The sequence below is a fragment of the Podarcis pityusensis genome (assembly GCF_964106645.2).
Source record: "Podarcis pityusensis genome assembly, chromosome: 6".
Lineage (NCBI taxonomy): Eukaryota > Metazoa > Chordata > Lepidosauria > Squamata > Lacertidae > Podarcis > Podarcis pityusensis.
The window spans coordinates 8,489,458-8,510,459 of record NC_138030.1 but is presented as its reverse complement, the minus strand read 5'-3'; the positions used below and the strand labels follow the sequence as shown (position 1 = coordinate 8,510,459).

The following is a 21,002-nucleotide window of genomic DNA, read 5'->3' as shown; positions in this document are numbered from 1 at the left end:
GGAAGGAAGGAAGGAAGGAAGGAAGGAAAAAGAGAAAGAGAAAGAGAGAACGAACAAATTTTCTGGCTTCAAATGGAGCAGATACATGGGTTGAGGACGCTTCTCAGGTTTTCTGCTTACACAACAGTACTTTGGCTGACGGTAAATGTATATACATGGCAGCCTCCAAAATAGGCCAACGGAAAGGAGGCAACATTTGTGCACTCGTCACTTCATTTTTAACTTAACTGACTCACCAGCTCCTGGGAGCGACCCTCTTGTGCATCACATCACCAAAACCATCTGCTAGGATTCTGCTTGAAATCGCCTGCATCTCTGGGGGCTGCAGTGGGAAGGAGGGAGGGAGGGCAGAGGAGGGTGGGGTGAGAGGCAAAGACACACTCTTTTGTGGAAACTGAAGGGGGAGGAAAGAGCACTTTAACCCATTCAGACCTGGAATAATTTCCCTTTGATTATGGGTAGGGTACCTCTCTTTGATAGTGATGTATGGAAGTGAGAGCTGGACCATAAAGAAGCCTGATCCCCGAAGAATTTATGCTTTTGAATTCTGGTGCTGGAGGAAACTCTTGAGAGTCCCATGGACTGCAAGAAGATCAAACCTATCCATTCTTAAGGAAATCAGCCCCGAGTGCTCACTGGAAGGACAGATCCTGAAGCTGAGGCTCCAATACTTTGGCCACCTCATGAGAAGAGAAGACCCCCTGGAAAAGACCCTGATGTTGGGAAAGATGGAGGGCACAAGGAGAAGGGGACGACAGAGGACGAGATGGTTGGACAGTGTTGTCGAAGCTACCAGCATGAGTTTGACCAAACTGCGGGAGGCAGTGGAAGACAGGAGTGCCTGGCGTGCTCTGGTCCATGGGGTCACGAAGAGTCGGACACGACTGAACGACTAAACAACAACAACAACAACCTCTCTTTGAGGCTATGTTTCTCTTCCTTCTAACCACCCCACTTTTGGGCTTAAGTCACGTGGTTGTTTTGCAGGAGGACGTGGGGGCTGCACCCGACACTTATGCCCACGTAGCTCAGGGCCCATCAACACTCTACGTTTAAAGAAGCATCACCTCAGTTCCAACAGTCATGGCTTCCCCCAAAGAATCCTGGGAGCTGTAGTTTGTTAAGCATGCTGAGAGTTGGCGTGAGGTTCCTATTCTCCTTAAAGAGTTACAGTTTCCACAGCGGTTTAACAATCTTCCCAGGGAATGAATAATAATAATAAATAATATTTTTTAATTTATACCCCGCCCTTCCCGGCCAAAGCCAGGCTCATGGTGGCTAACACCAATAAAATTACAATAAAACATAATGGGGGGGGGGACAAACAAACAAACACCAGTTTATTAAAATATGGGTTAAAATACAATTTAAAATGCAGCCTCATTTTAATGGTAGCCAATAAATCAAAACCATAAGGGGAGGGAAACATAAGGGTCAGACTGAGTCCAATCCAAAGGCCAGGCGGAATAGCTCTGTCTTGCAGGCCCTGCGGAAAGATGTCAAGTCCCACAGGGCCCTAATCTCTTGTGATGGAGCGTTCCACCAAGTTGGGGCCAGTACTGAAAAGGCCCTGGCCCTAGTTGAGACCAATCTAACCACCTTGCAGCTTGGGACCTCCGAAGTGTTGTTATTTGTGGACCTTAAGGTCCTCCGCGGAGCATACCAGGAAAGGCGGTCCCGTAGGTACAAGGGTCCTAGGCCGCATAGGGCTTTAAAGCTCAAAACCAGCACCTTAAACCTGACCCTGTACTCCACTGGGAATCATAGCATTGTGAAGGGAATAGCAGTCTCCTAATAATTCATGGCCCCTGTAGCAAACAATAGCTTCCAGATTATTATTATTTTATTTTATTTTTCAGGGGGGAAGTCATTACTTTTTAAAGTGGTATGATACTGCTTTAAATGCATAATGCAGAAGGGACCTCAGTATTTTTTGTTAAAAGTGCATGTGGCCAACCCTTTGCATTTGTACAACAACTGTTCATGAGAGGGATGGAGCCAGTGCTTTTTCCCCTCTCTAGAAAAATACGTGCCGGTACTCATCATGAAGTTGTTATAGTGAGTGCCACACATTTTAATAACAAAAAAGAAGAAGTGCCTGTACTGTGGACCTTTGAGTACCCCCCTGAGGGGGGGGAAGCAGTGGATGGAACAATGTTAACATGTGTAGAGTTGGAGGAGAAATTCAGTTTGATTTGCATTTTAATGAAAATTTTCTTATTGGTGCTTCTCAAACCATTGGGCAAACTGAAGCACAGCTGTCCCTCTGAATTCACACGTCTTTTCATTTTGCAATGTAGTTCGCCAGCCATAGAAATGTGTAAAAATTGCACATATTAGTAAGAATTGTGCACAAACATGCATATATTAGTGGAAATAACATCCAAAATGCAGCATATCAGGGGAAATTGCTTGCAAAAAGTGTGTATTGGGATGATGATGATGATGATAATAACAATAGTAATAATAGTAATAATAATAATAATAATAATAATAATAATAATAATAATTTATTATTTATACCCCACCCATCTGGCCGGGTCTCCCCAGCCACTTTGGGGGGCTTCCAACAAAATATTAAAATACAGTAATACATCAAACATTAAAAGCTTCCCTAAACAGGGCTGCCTTCAGAGGTCTTCTAAAAGTCTGGTAGTTGTTCTTCTCTTTGACATCTGGTGGGAGGGCATTCCACAGGGTGGGTGCCACTACCGAGAAGGCCCTCTGCCAGGTTTCCTGTAACTTGGCTTCTCACAGTGAGGGAACTGCCAGAAGGCCCTTGGCGCTGGACCTCAGCGTCTGGGTAGAACGATGGGGGTGGAGACACTCCTTCAGATATACTGGACCGAGGCCGTTTAGGGCTTTAAAGGTCAGCACCAACACTTTGAATTGTGCTCAGAAACGTACTGGGAGCCAATGTAGGTCTTTCAAGACCGGTGTTATATTTATGGTAGAATTGTGCAGCAAAGTGATGGACATTTTTTTTGGTCAGCTGGTGGGGAATGTGGCAAACCAAAATCAAGACTGGGAAAATCAGAAACTGAAGTTGACAGATATATCCATTCCTAGGTGTGGAAAGCAAAGGAGTTAGTACTTGAGTGAGGAATGCTTTTGGATCTCTTTGGAACTCTGAATGGGAAACATTTTTGCCCCCACATCTTGCGCATATTTGTTGGTCCCTTGTTATCTTGGCTTTCCTTCTTCTCTCTTGTTTGTTAGTCTTTCCTCTCCGATCTCTCCCTTCTATTTGTCACTCCAGCTCACTTGATATTTAGATTGTAAACTCCTTGGGGGCCATCACAGTTAAAAAAAGCCCATTTCTTTTGACATTGCTAGATGAGTCACTTGAATAACACATACAGAGCCCAGAGAGAAAAGAAACTGTTAATACTTCATTGGGTAAACTCAACAAGAACAGTGTACAACTTGAGAAGAAATAAACACAGGGGTTTAGTCTTTCTTAGTAATTCAGGCCTAGTCCATACCAGGAAGATATTCAGCAACATTTACCGGGGGGGGGGGGGATGCCTACATGAACTACACAGCCAATCAGAGCATGAGTTACATCAGCAAGGATCATACTATTCCGACTGGTTGCTAAGCAACATCTCGACCTGCTCTTCTTGGTTGACAGGTGAACTGTAATCAGAATTAACCCGTTGGCTCCTAATTTGATGATCTTTGCTGTCGTACTTCCAACAGTTGTTGCTTATGATGGCCTGTATGGTGCCAGCAGAGCTGTAAAAATGCTAACAATATTCATTACTGTATTTCTTCCTGGAGTTTCACAAAACCATCTATGGCAGTTGTGGGATCATTTAGGTTAGGTCTCACCATTCTTCCATTACAGAACTTATGGAAGCTTACTCGTGGTTCCCTTTAGGAAAGGAGTATGACAAGGCTGTATATTGTCTCCCTGCTTATTTAACTTATACGCAGAATTCATCATGCGAAAGGCTGGGCTGGATGAATCCCAAGCCAGAATAAAGATTGCCGGAAGAAATATCAACAACCTCAGATGTTGTATGCAGATGACACAACCTTGATGGCAGAAAGTGAGGAGGAATTAAAGAACTTTTTAATGAGGGTGAAAGAGGGGAGAGCAAAATATGGTCTGAAGCTCAAACATCAAAAAAACGAAGATCATGGCCCTGGTCCCATCACCTCCGGGCAAATGGAAGGGGAAAGAAATGGAGGCAGTGAGAGATTTTATTTTCTTGGGCTCCATGATCACTGCAGATGGTGACAGCAGTCATGAAATTAAAAGACGCCTGCTTCTTGGGAGAAAAGCAATGACAAACCTAGACAGCATCTTAAAAAGCAGAGACATCACCTTGCCAACAAAGGCCCATATAGTTAAAGCCATGGTTTTCCCAGTAGTGATGTATGGAAGTGAGAGCTGGACCATAAAGAAGGCTGATCACCAAAGAATTGATACTTTTGAATTATGGTGCTGGAGGAAACTCTTGAGAGTCCCATGGACTGCAAGAAGATCAAACCTATCCATTCTTAAGGAAATCTGCCCTGAGTGCTCACTGGAAGGACAGATCGTGAAGCTGAGGCTCCAATACTTTGGCTACCTCATGAGAAGAGAAGACTCCCAGGAAAAGACCCTGATGTTGGGGAAGATGGAGGGCACAAGGAGAAGGGGAAGACAGAGGGCGAGATGGTTGGACAGTGTTCTCAAAGCTACCAGCATGAGTTTGACCAAACTGCGGGAGGCAGTGGAAGACAGGAGTGCCTGGCGTGCTCTGGTCCAGGGGGTCATGAAGAGTCGGACACAACTAAACGACTAAACAACAACAACTTGTGGTTCCCAGTCATTCTCCCAGCTAAGCATTGATCAGACTCAGACTTACCAAGGTTCAGCAATGTGTCGGCCTCATGTATCTTCACTTAATACTCTGGGACTATACTTTCATTTCCCCTTCCTTGATCCATGACATCTTCTTTGTTTCTGTGTCGCTGTTTGCACATCTGCAGTACAAATGCTCAACAGTCACACACTGGGATAGTGAGCAAAATTTACTTAGGGGTTCAACTTGTCTGTGCAGTATCTTGAAGGGGGATCCTGCTCGTTGCTGGGCTGGCTCCAGGCTCGAGGGACCCGGGGCAATCTTCTTAGCAGGCTTACTTGTCATCTGTGGGCAGCAGGAGAACTTTGAAAAGCAGTGGGTGTTGTATTCAACCTTTCTAATGCCGCTAATGTAGCGTCACTTTGGGACATCGCAGTCAAGTAAAGTGATGGGTAGACCTTGGTCCCTCGTGCTGCTTAATAGTGTTGAGTTGCCAAAATGAAGTGTGCGTGAGAGAGAGAGGAGGATGGAGTGGGGCAGGACAGCCATCAACCTTGCAAGGACACTGGAGCCTTGCATCCAGTGGAGGACCTACATTTTGGGGGGTCCTGAAGCTTGAAATATAGATAGATGATAGATAGAGATAGAGATAGATAGATAGATAGATAGATAGATAGATAGATAGATAGATGATAGATAGATGATAGATAGATGATAGATAGATGATAGATAGATATAGATAGATAGATGATATAGATAGATAGATATCAATTTGCCTCAAATCAGTGTGACTCAGATTGTGTCTACTAGACCCATTTTTTTTTTAAGCGATATGGGCTAAAGTCACTTCTGGGACCCTCTGGGATTAGGGGCTCTGAGGTTTCATTTGTTTAATAGTAGACCCACCCTTGCTGGGTAGCCTGGCATCCATTTTGAATTCTCCTTTCACCAAGCATCATTCCAGAACATTCCAGCATGTGAGCGTGGGATGAATTGCAGTTCGACACACACACACACACACACACACACACACACGGTGGAGTATATTTGGATGCAATTTTGCAAAGTAGTCTTTTTCTAGAATAGGGGTGGGGAACTTGTGGTCTTCCATAATTTGATGGACCACAACTCCCACCCACCCCTGTCCATTTGCCATGATGTCTTGGGCTGGTGGCAGCTGGAATCCAACAACATCTGGAGAGCCACAGGTTCCCCAATCCTGTCCTAGGGGATGGGTGATGGGAAACGAGATATTTCAGAAACTTTATCAAAATAATGCCATTTGATATAATGCCTCTATCTCCATCCTGTACTTTCAGTCCAAAGGTTCTCATGCAGACTTAATCCATGTTCTCCTGTACAGCCCGAATGGACCTATGCCAGGACCTAAGAGTTATTAATGGTTAAAAGAGGAGCCCTTATGGGATGCGGGTGGCGCTGTGGGTTAAACCACAGAGCCTAGGACTTGCCAATCAGAATCCTCGCGACAGGGAGAACTCCTGTTGCTCGGTCCCTGCTCCTGCCAACCTAGCAGTTCGAAAGCACATCAAAGTGCAAGTAGATAAATAGGTACCGCTCCGGCGGGAAGGTAAACTGTGGAGTTTGGAGTTTACAGGGTTAAAACTCCTTGGTGTCCTGTATCTGGGAGGGGCCTGACGCAGGGCCGTACGTCCGTCTTTGTCTGTGAGAGTTGGTTTCACTTTAGACTGAGAGACGCTGCAAAGAAGCTGCGTGTGCTCTAAGCACCGGAGAGATGCCGGAAAGCTCCGATGGGATGAGACTGATTTATGGCTTGTAAATAAACGTTTTTAGAGATAGCAACGAACTGTCTCTGGACTGATTTATCCCTCTATCTCACACGGACGGCAGGACCGCTGCGACTCTGTTTTCTTGCCCAGGTCAGCCCCAGCAGAGCTACGCAGGGGAGCGCTGACTGGACGGCAGGATTTAATTGCCAAATAAACGGCGTTTCCGTGTGCTGCTCTGGTTCGCCAGAAGCGGCTTAGTCATGCTGGCCACATGACCCGGAAGCTGTACGCCGGCTCCCTCGGCCAATAAAGTGAGATGAGTGCCGCAACCCCAGAGTCGGCCATGACTGGACCTAATGGTCAGGGGCCCCTTTACCTTTACCTTGTCTTTAGCTCTGGAATTCCCTGCATTTGGCTGAAAGCAGAAGAGGGTAAGGATGGGAATCAAGATATGATAAGGCTGGGATCCAAAGAACACCAAAAGGCAGTTTGGGGGGTTGTTTTCCTTTTTTTTCCCCCTTTCTTTTTTTGAGAGGGGTTGTTTTTTTGCAAATGGCAACTGCCATGCTGAATAGTGAACCTCTTTTGAATCTCTATGGGGCATTCAAAAGCGGTTTGTGATAGGTTGTGAGCATCTGCATATCAAAGGGGGAAGAGGTCAAAAATCCCACTAGGAATGTTGAGGCTTGGGTATGCCCTAAATAGCTCTTTGGAACCCTGCCTAGAGGATGGAACCTTTTATTTTCTTGGTCATATATTCAGCATAGCAGTTGTTATCAGCCATAAAGCTGGAGGCCATCAAATTCAGGGGGACGTTGTTCACCAAGAGAAGGAAAACACGTTAAAAAGAGAGAGGGGCAAAATGGAAGGAGCAAAAGGAAGACCTGGCATAGAGAGAACGCAATCCATTTTGTGTAAAACTCATTCTTAAGGAGTTAATCCTTTTTAATACATTTTGCATCCCTGATTTTGTGTGTGTGTGTGTGTGTGTGTGTGTGAGAGAGAGAGAGAGAGAGGGAGAGACTAAGCCAAGTTCTTTTTTAGCTCTACCCTTTTGAAAACTGCTGGTTAAAGATAAATTGAAATGCCAGGATTGAAATTGCCCACGTTAGCCCCTAAGGGAGCCCAACCTGTCATCTCGCATTAGCTACCGCTAGACCAAAAGCCCAAGGCAAGGAGAAGGCTGATTCTGAAGAAAAGGCTGGGAGCCAGAAGCTCATCTCGGTGCTGTTGTAATCTTCCATCTCCATCCTTTTAAGCTGGGGATGAGCAAAGCTTCCTGCTTTCAAAGTGCTGGTTTCCACCTTTAAAATAAACAACGGCTGTGTTCTGCAAAATCTGAAATGGGGATGGTGCTCAGTTGCACACACATGAACACATACATAGGAATTTGGACCAATTTGTCTGATGAAGCCATGGTGAGATCCAGTACACTCTGCTCCAGCTGTGTACTGTAACCCACTGCTCCAATATAGATGCTTTAGACTGTGTGGAGAGAAAAAAAACATATTTGAATAACACACTTGTTTGCAAGAAGCTTCCTTGGACTGTCAGATTAATGGTACACTAAACTGCATATTGTTAACTGAGAATGGCAGAAAATCTCTCTAGAAACTCTTGTCAAAGGTCTCTCCTATCTCACTACCACACATCTTTTATCTGGAGATACTGGAAATTAAATGTAGGGACTCCAGCATTTGAATCCTGTACTCATTCTCTGCACCACACTACTTAGCGATGGTTGAGAAATTCAGCCTTGCAGGTCCCTATAAGAAAGGATGTCATTCGTAGCTCTCAGACGGACACATATTTTGCCAGAAAATGCACATCTGAATTGTTATTGGGAGAGAGCATGCACACTGAAATAGGCATTAAAACATGTAGTTTTAGCAGTTGCAGTAGAAGGCAACAACTACAATATGCAGATGTAGTGGAAGACTGCTAGTTTGAAACTAGTGTGTGTGTGTGTGTGTGTGTGTGTGTGTGTATGCAGGTTAATGTGGAAATGAAAGTGAATTATGGATAAAACCTGCAAAATTGACCTGGATTGGAATAGACAGATTCACCCATTTGTAACAGTCTATCACAGGGCTCAGCAACCTTTTCAGCCGTGGGCCAGTCCACCATCCCTCAGACCTTGTGGGGGGCCGGACTATATTTTGAAAAATATATATGAATGAATTCCTATGCCCCACAAATAACCCAGAGATGCATTTTAAATAAAATCACACATTCTACTCATGTAAAAACACCAGGCAGGCCCAACAAATAACAAGAGATGCATTTTAAATAAAAGGACACATTCTACTCATGTAAAAACACGCTGATTCCCTGACCATCCGCGGGCTGGATTGAGAAGGCAATTGGGCCGCATTCGGCCCCCGGGCCTTATTTTGCCTACCCCTGGTCTATCATGTTGGCTAAAAGGTCTTTCATTTAGGGCTGCAAACCCCTAAACACTTACTGTACCAAGGACCAAGGTCCCACTGAGCTCAGTAGGACTCACAAGTAGACATGGTATCCATCTAGATGGGTTTGTGTGTGTGTGTGCATGTGTGCGCATCACCTGACACACAAATCAAGTTTGTTGGAGACCAGATGAGTGTTTGAAGGAGAATCCATCTTTATTTATTTATTTTATTTATTAATTGCATTTATATCCCACTTTTTCCTCCACGGAGCTCCACAGTTCTCCGCCGCTTCATGTAATTCCCACAACAACCCTTTGAGGTAGGTTAGGTTGAGAGACAGGGATTGGTCCAAGGTCACCCACTGAACTTCATGGTCGAGTGGGGATTTGAACCCTGGTCTCAAAAGTCTTAGGCCAATACTCAAACCACTATACCATACGGACTCTCCATGAATTCCATTGCTTAACTGGAACAAATGTGGGATGGATATCTCACCTAGTCACAAGGTTTACAAACAACAAACAAACAAACAAACAAACAAACAAACTGTGGTTGTGAGTCGAAAAAATGTAATCCTTTTGGATGCCAAAGAAATTAGAATAATCATAGCAACCTCCTCCTGTTAACATTCACTCTACAGATGGAGATGGGAGGGCTCAGGGCAACAGAGAATGCTTGACGTATGTTGTCAAATACGCCAGGACATCATTTAGCCAGTGGGGAGAAATGTTTTTGGTTTCAGAAACAATAATACTAAAAACAAGGAGTCTTGCAGGCAGAATTTCGTTCTGCTTTTATATTCATACAGAAACCTATGGTGTAAAAAACAAAACAAAAAAACCCCTACTTGCTAGTAGGGAATTCTTGCAGAGGAAACAGAAGGAGCAAAAATGGTCTATTATATCAAACATATACCCAATCTTTCTTTCTTTCTTTCTTTCTTTCTTTCTTTCTTTCTTTCTTTCTGGCAGACAACTCAGAGCTCAAACCAAGTGCACTGCAAGTCAGGAGAACTGATTCCCTTCTTGGGAGGTACCCAACATGGTGCCCTCTGGAAGCTGTCAAATTCCAGCTCCCTTCATCCATATTGGCCATGCCAGCTGGGGCCAAATCACACCTAGAGGGCACTGCATTGGCTGCCCATGCGTCCCTCACTATCTCTTAGTGGATTAGGGCAACGCTGTCCAGCTGAGATAGGGTAACTCCAAATACTTGACCCCCTCTGGTCCAAGGTGGTCCACCAAGCGATTCCGGAGAGCCAGTTCCATGTCAGCGTCCTGCTATAAAGCTTCAAGGTCAGCTGAACTAGTCCCAGACCAGTCTGGGCAACTCATCACTGAGAACCATCAGCTGGAGGAGGCGGAGAGGGCAAAGGGTGAAGAAAGACCTATGAGTGGAGAGAGGCCCTTTCCTCAGTCCTCTGGATCCCCTGGGAAACCCAACAAACGTGCTGTACCTGGAATTGGATGTGGAAAGTGTACCTGAATGGAGCACAGCTGCAGGCAGCCTGAGGAAGCAACATCTACCATGGGCCTGCCCATCAAAACCAAGTCCCAAGTGAAAAACTAGAGTGATGTCCATTGTTTTCAGGAACTCCTCTCACTGCGAGACTTTTGTGAGTCAGCCAAGAGTTTGTTTGGACCCTGTGTGAGAACCCAGTGGTCATGAGGGAGTTTGTGTCAGAAGGAAAGTGACTTGATATCGATTGATATATAAACTTTGTATCTATGTAATCTTTTCATATGTACGTAACTGTGTACAGTGGTACCTTGGTTCCCAAACTTAATCCATTCCGGAAGTCCGTTCCAAAACCAAGGCACGCTTTCCCATAGAAAGTAATGCAAAACAGATTAATCCATTCCAGACTTTTAAAAACAACCTCTAAAACAACTATTTAACATGAATTTTACAAGACCATTGATCAATAAAATGAAAGCAATAATCAATGTACTGTACTATAAAATAAATAAGACAGTACTGTAGGTGATAAAAAATTAAATTATTATTTTTTCTTACCTGCACTGATTATAGTCATTGTTTGGGTGAGGGGCTTTTATCCATTTCCACAATCACACTATCAATCAATCAGTAGCTGAACTGGGTTCCACTCAGTCACAAAAACAAATTAACCCCAAAAGCCTCAAAAACAAAAACGCAAAATAAATAGCAAAAACAAAAGCACCAAAATTAATCCGTTCCAGAAGTCCGTTTGACTTCCAAAATGTTCAAAAACTAAGGTGCAGATTCTGATTGGTGCAGGCGCCCCAGAAACCATAGCCGACAGCCGCATCGGACGTCCGAAAAACGTTCAAAAACCTGAACACTTACTTCCTGGTTTTGGGCGTTTGAGAACCAAGGTGTTTGAGAACCAAGATATCACTGTATTTTTGTAATATGTTTGTTCATGTTGTCTGTTGTTGCTTCAGTTTTCTGTACATCGCTTGCAGATATTTTTTAATATATTAAGTGGCATTAAATTAAATAATCAGCCTACTAGCAGTCACTAGGTTTATCTCAATCAAGCTTCGTAACACCCTTGTGCAGTTCAGAAACAGTAAAGAGATTCAAAATACCCATTTACTTTGTAGCTTAGGTGGGATTTGTAACTGAGTTCCCCCAGTCCAACTCTGAGATCCTCTCCATATCACCCTGACACTCCCATGTATTTTTACCAATTTTCAGTGCACAACCCCAATGAAAATGTATGTGTGTGTGCTTGGGCATCCCTGGTTTTGCAAGAAAATCATCATTTAGTTTCTGGAGCCTAGTGCTTGAAGGCGGGCACATAGTCCCTAGAGTCTGAGGAAAGGGATTAATCTCATCTCTCAATATCCTCCTCTTCATTCCATTATATTCTGGACAGATGCAATGTTGCCGGCTATCATTGCCAATGGGCCACACAGCAGTGAGCTAAATTCACCACTCTGCATGCCTACAAAGAGTTGCCAGCGCCGCTGTATCCTTACACCATTTATTTATGTGTTTTGTGAAATTGCAGGAGAGTGAAAATGAAGTCCCTGTGGCTATCTTTTGGAACTCCCTCTCTATCCTCCCCTCCCACCTCCCTCCCTCTCTCACACACGTACGTCTCAGTCATTACTTTGTGTGATAGGTCTGTTTACTGAATCAGTCACAGATGAGGTCGGTATGAAGGGAAGGGGAAGAGTCCTTGGGGTTTACTGTGTCGCACTGTTTGATTCCACCCTGTATACACAGTAGCACGAGTTAATTCAGAAGGAGGCAGAAGAGTCCATGAAGTCCGCCGGCGTCTGGGGAAAATAGTCGGAACATATAACACAGCTGCTGTTTACTGCTGCACTGAGAGATGTGGTCTTTTGCTCTGCTAGAAATCGCCCCTCCTCCAGCAGCCTTTTGGATATAGGTTGACGTCCCTCCCTCCTTTGAATACAGTGGTACCTCGGGTTACAGACGCTTCAAGTTACAGACACTTCAGGTTACAGACTCCGCTAACCCAGAATTAGTACCTCGGGTTAAGAACTTTGCTTCAGGATGAGAACAGAAATCGTGTGGTGGCAGCGAGGCAGCAGTGGGAGGCCCCATTGGCTAAAGTGGTACCTCAGGCTAAGAACAGTTTCAGGTTAAGAACAGACCTTCGGAACGAATTAAGTTCTTAACCAGAGGTACCACTGTAGTTACTTAGGGAGGAAGATATGGCCCTGATCCTTTGGTGGGGGTGGGGCTTTTCTCTTGTGCAAATCTCCTCAAACTGGGCAGGAGAGGCACAGTAGCATAACTGCTAATGACAATGATAATAAAAATGTTATTATTTTTCCCCTACCCATCTGACTGGGTTGCCCCAATGACTCTGAGCAGCTTCCAACACTTATAAAAACATAACAAAATGTGAAACATTAAAACCTTCCTGATTCAGGGCTGCCTTCAGATGTCTTCTAAAAGTTGTGTAGTTCTTAATCTCCTGAAATCTGATGGGAGGGCATTCCGTAGGGAGGGCGCCACTACCGAAAAGGCCCTCTGCTTGGTTCCCTGTAACTTCGCTTCTTGCAGTGAGGGAACCGCCAGAAGGCCCTCGGTGCAGGACCTCAGTGTTCGGGCTGAATGATGGGGGTAGAGATGCTCCTTCAGGTATACAGAGCAGAGGCCGTTTAGGGCTTTAAAGGTCAGCACCAACACTTGTGCTGGAAAATGTACTGGGAGTCAATGTAGATACTTTAAGGCCAGTGTTATATGGTCCCGGAGGCCTGATATCAGTCCCAGAGGTCTGATATCCATCCCAAGTACAGTATGAGGTGGATATGCAGGCATACATTTGAGAAGGCTCAAGAGTCCAAAATGGTAATGTCACACTTCAGGGGTCCAAGCAAGGTTGGATTTAGGTTTGATGAGGCCCTAAGCTACCGAAGGTAATGGGGCCCTTTATATCAGGCATAGGCAAACTTGGCCCTCCAGATGTTTTGTGACTACAATTCCCATCATCCTGGATCACTGGTCCTGTTAGCTAGGGATGATGGGAGTTGTAGTCCCAAAACATCTGGAGGGCCGAGTCTGCCTTTGCCTGCTTTATATGTTCAGCTGTCCTTTGTCAACAACAAATTGTCGCTGTTTTTTGTGTTGAATATATGCTATATGGTAATTTATGGCCCTAATAGGTATCTAAAGCCATTTGCACATGTGCAACCAGTCCATGCAGAACGTAGGCAACCTATATATAGAAAAGAGCAAACTAGTGATATTTTAGGGAGCAGGCTAGCAGGCAGGGCCCATTACTTATATCACAGAAGCCTACACAACACAAAACACTGTTGCTGTATGTAGGTTTTATTTTATTTGTTTTTTATCTTATATTTTGGAAATGTACATCCAGGTGTTTATTTTCTTTAAATTTTTTTGGGGGGCCCAAGAGAGTGGGGCCCTAAGCTATAGCTTGTTTAGCTTATACGTAAATCTGGCACTGGGTCCAAGTGACCATTCTGTCAGCTCATTTCAGTGCTCAGCTGTGGATGGCACTACAACAGGAATGAGCACATCTGTCTGTTTTGCTTTCTCAGTTTTCCAACCTTAATTTTGCTACATTTCTGTTTTCCTTTTTTTAAAAAAGTCATTATGAATATTTGCCCACCTTTTAGTATTCATGCCTCCTATTATACTAATAAAAAAACCCTTTAAACTGCTTAGTGGTTTGCTTATTTTTAAACAATCAAGTGGTATGTAAATAGTGTTCAATGTTTTTTAAATACCATTTTTCCTTATAGGCACATTTTGCAAGCAATTCTCCCTGTGCTTTTGTATGTTACTTTCACCAATATATGCATTTTAATGCACACATTTCCCTAATGTCCACATCTTTGTATGCATTACTTTGCTGGAGCGTAGCATTGCAAAATTCAGGAAAGCACAAACTAGCTGTGTTTCAGTTTCCATATAGTTTCGAGATCTGAGAATAAAGTAGGGTTGCATTTAAATGTGAACCAAACTGAATTTCCCCCTCATGCCTAAACTACATGTGACTCTCATCATGTGCTTGCTACTGGGAACAGTGAGTTTGTGTCCAGTTCCTCTTACTCCTTCCCATAACATTTGTCCTTTTCCTTTTTCAGGAAGGCTTGGGGTTGAGATGCTTGGAGCTGTTGCAACTCAGACTGAAAGCTTACATAAGAGTTATAGGCTCCAACCATTCCTGGTGTTCAGCCAGACCATGACAGGGCAAGTGGTGGGCTGTTTGAATCCCCGTGACGGGGTGAGCTCCCGTTGCTCGGTCCCAGCTCCTGCCAACCTAGCAGTTCGAAAGCACGTCAAAGTGCAAGTAGATAAATAGGTACTGCTCCGGCGGGAAGGTAAATGGCGTTTCCATGCGCTGCTCTGGTTTCGCCAGAAGCGGCTTAGTCATGGTGGCCACATGACCCAGAAAAACTGTCTGCGGACAAACGTTGGCTCCCTTGGCCAGTAAAGCGAGATGAGTGCCGCAACCCCAGAGTCATTCTCCAGGGGTCCTTTACCTTTACCTTTCCTCCTAAGAAGTCTCACACGTAGTTAACAAGGCCCTGATGCTTTTGCCTTGCTTGTCATCTCCTTTGCTTCTGTGGCCCTGGGCATGCCAAGTAGACAGCCCAGCTCCTCAGCAAGTGGTGCTGAGACCTCTGGTCCTGAGGTGATGATGTCTGGATCTGAACCTCCTCAGGATCACTGTTGGTGCAGAGATCTATTGAAGGTCCTTTTGCACCTGCTCCTCCTATGAGGTTCCAAGTCTGGTCAGGGCTGAACCCTAACCATAACTAACCCCTTCCTCCATCTGTATTCTTGTGCTCTTTTAACACTCATATGTCAAGGCATCTTTATTCTTATTTTACTTTTGTCCTGTGAGAAAAATGCACACAGCTTTACTCTTCTTCCCAACTGCAAAACCCATGATGCTATGAGACTGTGAGTTAAACACCCAGGCATGAAAACACCCCAGAGCTGTCAGTGAACTAAGGCAGTGGCAAGCTCGAAGCAATGGAAATGCAAATTGAGATGGCGGAAATATGACTCTACGGATGGATTGGGCTCTTGCTCAGAGATTGCAGAACATAACACAAAACAGTTTTCTACTGGTGGCTTTCAAGGATGCCTAGCAAAAGCGCCATGTGTTTCCAAAGAAATAAAGACAGAATATGAACTATTGAAATGAAGATATAACTGAGGCATAATCAAGCTCAGGTCTAATGACTTCAGAGCACATCTTTCCAATGACTTCAGAAGATATCTTGTTAGCATGATTTCACTTTCTCTGTTGTACGGCTGCTTTGCCCATGATCTTTGCTTAGCTGCTTCCTTATTAATATGCATGCCGTAATGTCATTTGCTTTGCATTGCTTTGATGTTAATTCCTATGTTTTGGTGCAATGAGCTATTGTTATCCTCCTCTCCCTGGACCCAACTACATAATCAAAGAGCATCTATACTGAGGGAATAGCATTAATGGTAATTTCGCTTCCTTGTTCATGTATAAAATTCCAGAGCAGTAAAGGGAGTGAATTGTAAGTTTGCCTTAAACACAAATGTAAGATTACGAGATGTGGCATTAAAAGAAAAAGAAAGAAAAGAAAAATGGTTGCACTATAGACTGTAGCCGAAATGATTTTCTCCCTGAAAATTCACTTCAAATTTCTCCTTGGCAAAATAAGGTGCTAAATATTCTTCAGACAAGTCACAAAATGCATGACCTATTTGATTTCTGAGCTTGCAATCATATGATATTAGGTATCAATACCTGATAGCTGACAACTGACATTTGACAGTGTTTGATAGTTGGCAGATCCACAACCTTAAATATCTCATAGCTTTCAATGGATGACATATTACTATATTCAGTATTTGACAGAATTTTATAGCAGACATGCAATGGCATTTAGAATCTGAAGACCGTCCTCAATCACAAATTCTTGAATATGCTTGAGTGCAATTCTATGCATGTCTACTAATAAGCAAGAAGAAGAAGAAGAAGGGTTTAGATTTGATATCCTGCTTTCTCACTACCCTCAGGCATCTCAAAGCAGCCAACAATCTCCTTTCCCTTCCTCCCCCACAACAAACACTCTGTGAGGTGAGTGGGGCTGAGAGACTTCAGAGAAGTGTGACTAGCCCAAGGTCACCCAGCAGCTGCATGTGGAGGAGCGGGGACACGAACCTGGTTCACCAGATTACAAGTCTACCGTTCTTAACCATTACACCACCCAGGCTCTCAAGCAAGCCCAGTTGAATCCAGTGGAACTTACTCCCAGCTAAGTGGGTATAGGATTGTACCATAATCAGTTCTTTCCTGACGTACCACAGCTCACAACGGTCTACAACTTTCTAAGTAACGTGAATATACCTGTAGAGCGAGAGCTCTTTGCTTTCTAAAGTTAAATTTATGCTTAATTTTAAAAGACCAATTATTGCCAAAGATTTATTAATCCATTGATGCACTGGAGGCAATTCTTCAGAGTTCATTTCTTCGCTATTAATATTTTCACTAGTGTTAGTAAATTAAAAAGTAACTTTATTTCATTCCTGGGTCGGATGGCTGTCTCCACATTGTGTGGCAGTAAATTCCACCAGCTAATTATAGGTTGTGTGAAAAAGTAGTTTCTTTTAACTATCCTGGATGGGCTGCAAATTAATGTCATAACCCAGAGACCCTGCATTGTATGACAGAGTCAGAAGAGCATGAGACTCTAGCTCTTTCTCTGGGGAAGGAATGGCCACAACCATCTCTAGGACTTTCTTAACCAGAGACACAGTCTTGCTGCTCTCCTCGGACTCAGAGGAAGAATCTCCCACGCTACCCTGCTCTTCCTTGCCCTACATAACCCAAGAATCAGGTGAGAGCCCTTTAAGAGCTAGCCAGCTCCTCTGGGAAGGGAGGACTTAAGCATTACAGTTCAGACCATGTCTATATAAGGCTTTAGCTGGAGCTAGGTCCTTGCCAAGACAACAGATTGCATAGATATTTCAGTAGACGCCTGGAGCTCTCCAAGGTCCTGAAGAGGCTTTCAGTGACCTCTTGATGGGACACTGCCGGTCTCCCTCTGTGAACCTTGAGCTCTTATAGAACAGAACCAGTACCTTGTAGAATAACCCTGAGTTTGGCAAGTGATATTCAACTAAGCTTTACTCAGAGTAGGTCCACTGAAACTAATGGACCTAACTTAGTCATGTCCATTCATTTCAATGGATCTACTCTGAGTAAAACTTAGTTGACTACCACCAAGTGTTATGAAAGGAGGAGGAAGGGTATCTGTCTACCTTCTCTGACACAGTTCAGATGTAAATAGAGATAGGTGAATGTGTGCATTTTAGTTCCTCTCAGTTTCTTATTTATCCAAGCTTAAATTCAGTTTTCTGCATCCACATTTCTGCATCAGTGTGCATTTTTTTTAAAAAAGAAGTCCACACAAAAATGCATTCACATTTGAGTATGCACTTCTCCTACGATAAACATTTTTCCGTACAATTTTACTAAATATTATACACATTTTTTCAAGCTTGGAAACTGTTTGACAGTATTGTGTGCTTCTTCTTCTTGTGGGGTAATACAGTCCTTATCAGCATTATTGCATACTTATAATGTAACTTTCCCCAATATAATCATTCAGACCAGATACTGAGGTCCACTTCCGACGGTCTTCTGGCGATTCCTTCACTGCAAGAAGTAAAGTTACAGGGAACCAGACAGAGGGCCTTCTTGGTGATGGCGCCCTCCCTGTGGAACGCCCTGCCATCAGATGTCAGGGAGATAAAGAATTACACAACTTTTAGAAAACATCTGAAGACAGCCCTGTTTTGGGAAGTTTTTAATATCTGACATTTTATTATTTTTTTATAATTTGCTGGAAGCCACCCAGAGTGGCTGGGGAAACCCAGCCAGATGGGCGGAGTATAAACAATTTATTATTATTATTATTATTATTATTATTATTATTATTATTACATTTTAACGTACACATTTTTAGTATCTTTTTGGGTTGAAGAAGCGCATCACAAAAGTTGGAGAAGTGCAAAATTGAAAGGACAGCGGCATTTTGGTCCTGGTGTTGTTTTGAGAAGTGCAAATGAAGTGGGTTTGCATTCAGATGTGACGTGGCCCAACTTCCTCCATTGCTAGATGCTTCCCAGAAGTTTTTCTTTAGTTCACACAGCTTGTATCCACATCCAGTGCCGTTGAGGTACATGGAATGCTGGAGTCATCCCTTATCAAGAAGACTGGGCTTTCGCAGTCTTCTGATAATCCAGTAATTTCATAAAACCTTTTGATGTGCATGCATTGTTGAATGACCTCACATTGCAGCTTGAATCTTCTGTTCATTGTGGGGACACACTGCATTGCAAACATCCCCCTGTGCTTGCATTCTGCTGCCCCAAGTATGAGGGGAGTACCTTCAGCAAATGAACAACCCTCTTCTAAGGAACATCCAGGCTGATACTACTTGCACTGTTCTTTTTTTAATCCTCCTAAACTGCCTTTAGAACTTGTCATATGTCATAAGACACAGTCAGGGCCAGATTAAGGCAAGTCGAGGCTCTAAACAATGCCTAATTTAAGATGCCCCCATACCATTATATATAAAAAAAGCCCATGTCATTCTGACAGAACGAACAATGAAAATAGAAATAATGAACTTTCACACTTGCAATCCAGCAAACTGCAAACAAACAATCCAAGCAAAAGGTAATAATGTAAAACTTGAGATTTAGGAATTTTTGGGGGTGAGTGGGATGGTAGCTAACAAATTCATTATGTCTATGCATGGACATTGGCTTTCACAATGAAATTTCTGCCTCCCTCCTGCATTCCACTAAATCTCTTCTGGGTTTTCCTCCAACCCACTGGAGCAGATTTGGGAAGGGCATGGATGTGCTCAGGGAGAGGACAATAGGCAAAAGTTTCCTTGTTCAAGTGGAATAATAATAATAATAATAATAATAATAATAATAATAATGTAGCAGACAGGAGTGCCTGGCGTGCTCTGGTCCATGGGGTCACGAAGAGTTGGACACGACTAAACAACTAAACAACAACAACAACAAATTTATAACCCGCCCATCTGGCTGGGTTTCCCCAGTCACTCTGGGTGGCTTTCAACAGAACATTAAAAACACGATAAAATATCAAACATGCAAAAACTTCCCTAAACAGGGCTGCCTTCAGATGTCTTCTAAAAGTCAGATAGTTGTTTATTTCCTTGACATCTGACGGGAGGGCGTTCCACAGGGTGGGCGCTACTACCGAGAAGGCCCTCTGCCTGGTTCCTTGCACCAATGGGACAAGTTAGTTGGACCCCACCCTCTGTACTGAGAGGCCCTCTCTTAATTTCAGGCACTGACCTGTAGCTTAATTTGCTGGTATGTAAATCCAGCACTGGGTAAAGTATGCATTTAAAAAAGGGAGTATGAAATAAATTCAACATGGACAGAAATGTCACATCACCCGAAACACAACACTTTTACTGGCGTCCATTCACAACTGAGTGGAACGTAAAGTAATAAAGCCATGTGTCATGATGGGCGAATGGCAAGCCGCAGAGAATGAATGACCGGCTGTGTGGAAAAAGCTGCTGTGGAGAAGTAATTTAAATTAGTCCCCTTGCAGTGGCTATTTAATATGCAATGGCCCCTAGGTAAGCAGTACACGATCTGGCAAAGAACTCGATTATAAGGTGGGCTCCCAACATGGACATTTCTTAGAAAAGTTATTTTGGTTTGCGGAAGCTGTGCTGGGTCAATTCCAGGGCAAAGTATTGTGTTTTTTTTAATGTGTGTGTGTCAATACACGGTTGTGCATGCAACACACACACACACACACACACACACACACAGAGGCATGCTTGCTTTGAATAAAGAAGTGCCCTTAACTTCTTGGGTCGCCCCCCTCTTTGCTCTCTTTTGGTTGTTGATTAACCAGAATTGTAAATCAGAGTAGGATTTATTCAGACCCTGTGTTTTATTTGATAAACGTCAAAGTATGTAAATACAGAGCTCTCCTTCCTACAGTCGCTGAAACAAATGGAAAAAACACATTTATTAGCATAGAGATGAGTTTAATCAAATCAGTGGCGAGTACAAATTAGCCACAGGAAATGTAATGAGCTGGGAATTAATTAGCAGCATAATGATAATAACTTTGCCTGCTGATTACCTTGCGGCCACGGCACTCCCCAAAGGCCTTTCTTGCGTTTCTCCAACAGCTGATCTTTTCTGTTGCAAGAGTCCCTGAACTGGAACACTATGGCCGACAGCTCCTGAGGAGCAGAGCGGAGAGATGGGAAAGGAGGAATAGAAGGAAGGAGGGAGGGAGGGAGAGGGGAGATTTGACGGGAAGAGGAGGTGCTGAATAAAATTAATGCGGCCAGGCTTCACATTTGCAAGTCTTATGACTTTTTCTAGAGCTATCCTCATCTGAAAGAGCTGTATGCTGCCTCTCTGTGGGCAAGGGCTCACCAGCGGCCCAGGGTTCAAATCCTGGGGGTATGGGGCAGTATACAAATTTAATAAATAGAAATAATTTTTTTAAAAAAATCGTACCCTTAACGGCACTATAAGTCATCTTG

General features: G+C 43.6%; 1 long non-coding RNA gene across 1 annotated transcript in view; it reads right to left on the bottom strand.

Annotated features, from left to right (window-relative positions):
- LOC308480281 overlaps positions 1–20,726 on the bottom strand; it is a 59,760-nt gene extending 39,034 nt beyond the window's left edge. The window contains exons 1-3 of the long non-coding RNA XR_013987990.1: positions 20,591–20,726; positions 7,927–8,029; positions 237–322 (exon numbers count right to left, since the gene is read on the bottom strand). This is a non-coding gene — a long non-coding RNA (uncharacterized lncRNA). The remainder of the gene's footprint in view (positions 1–236; positions 323–7,926; positions 8,030–20,590) is intronic.
- Between the last annotated feature and the right edge of the window lie 276 nt (positions 20,727–21,002).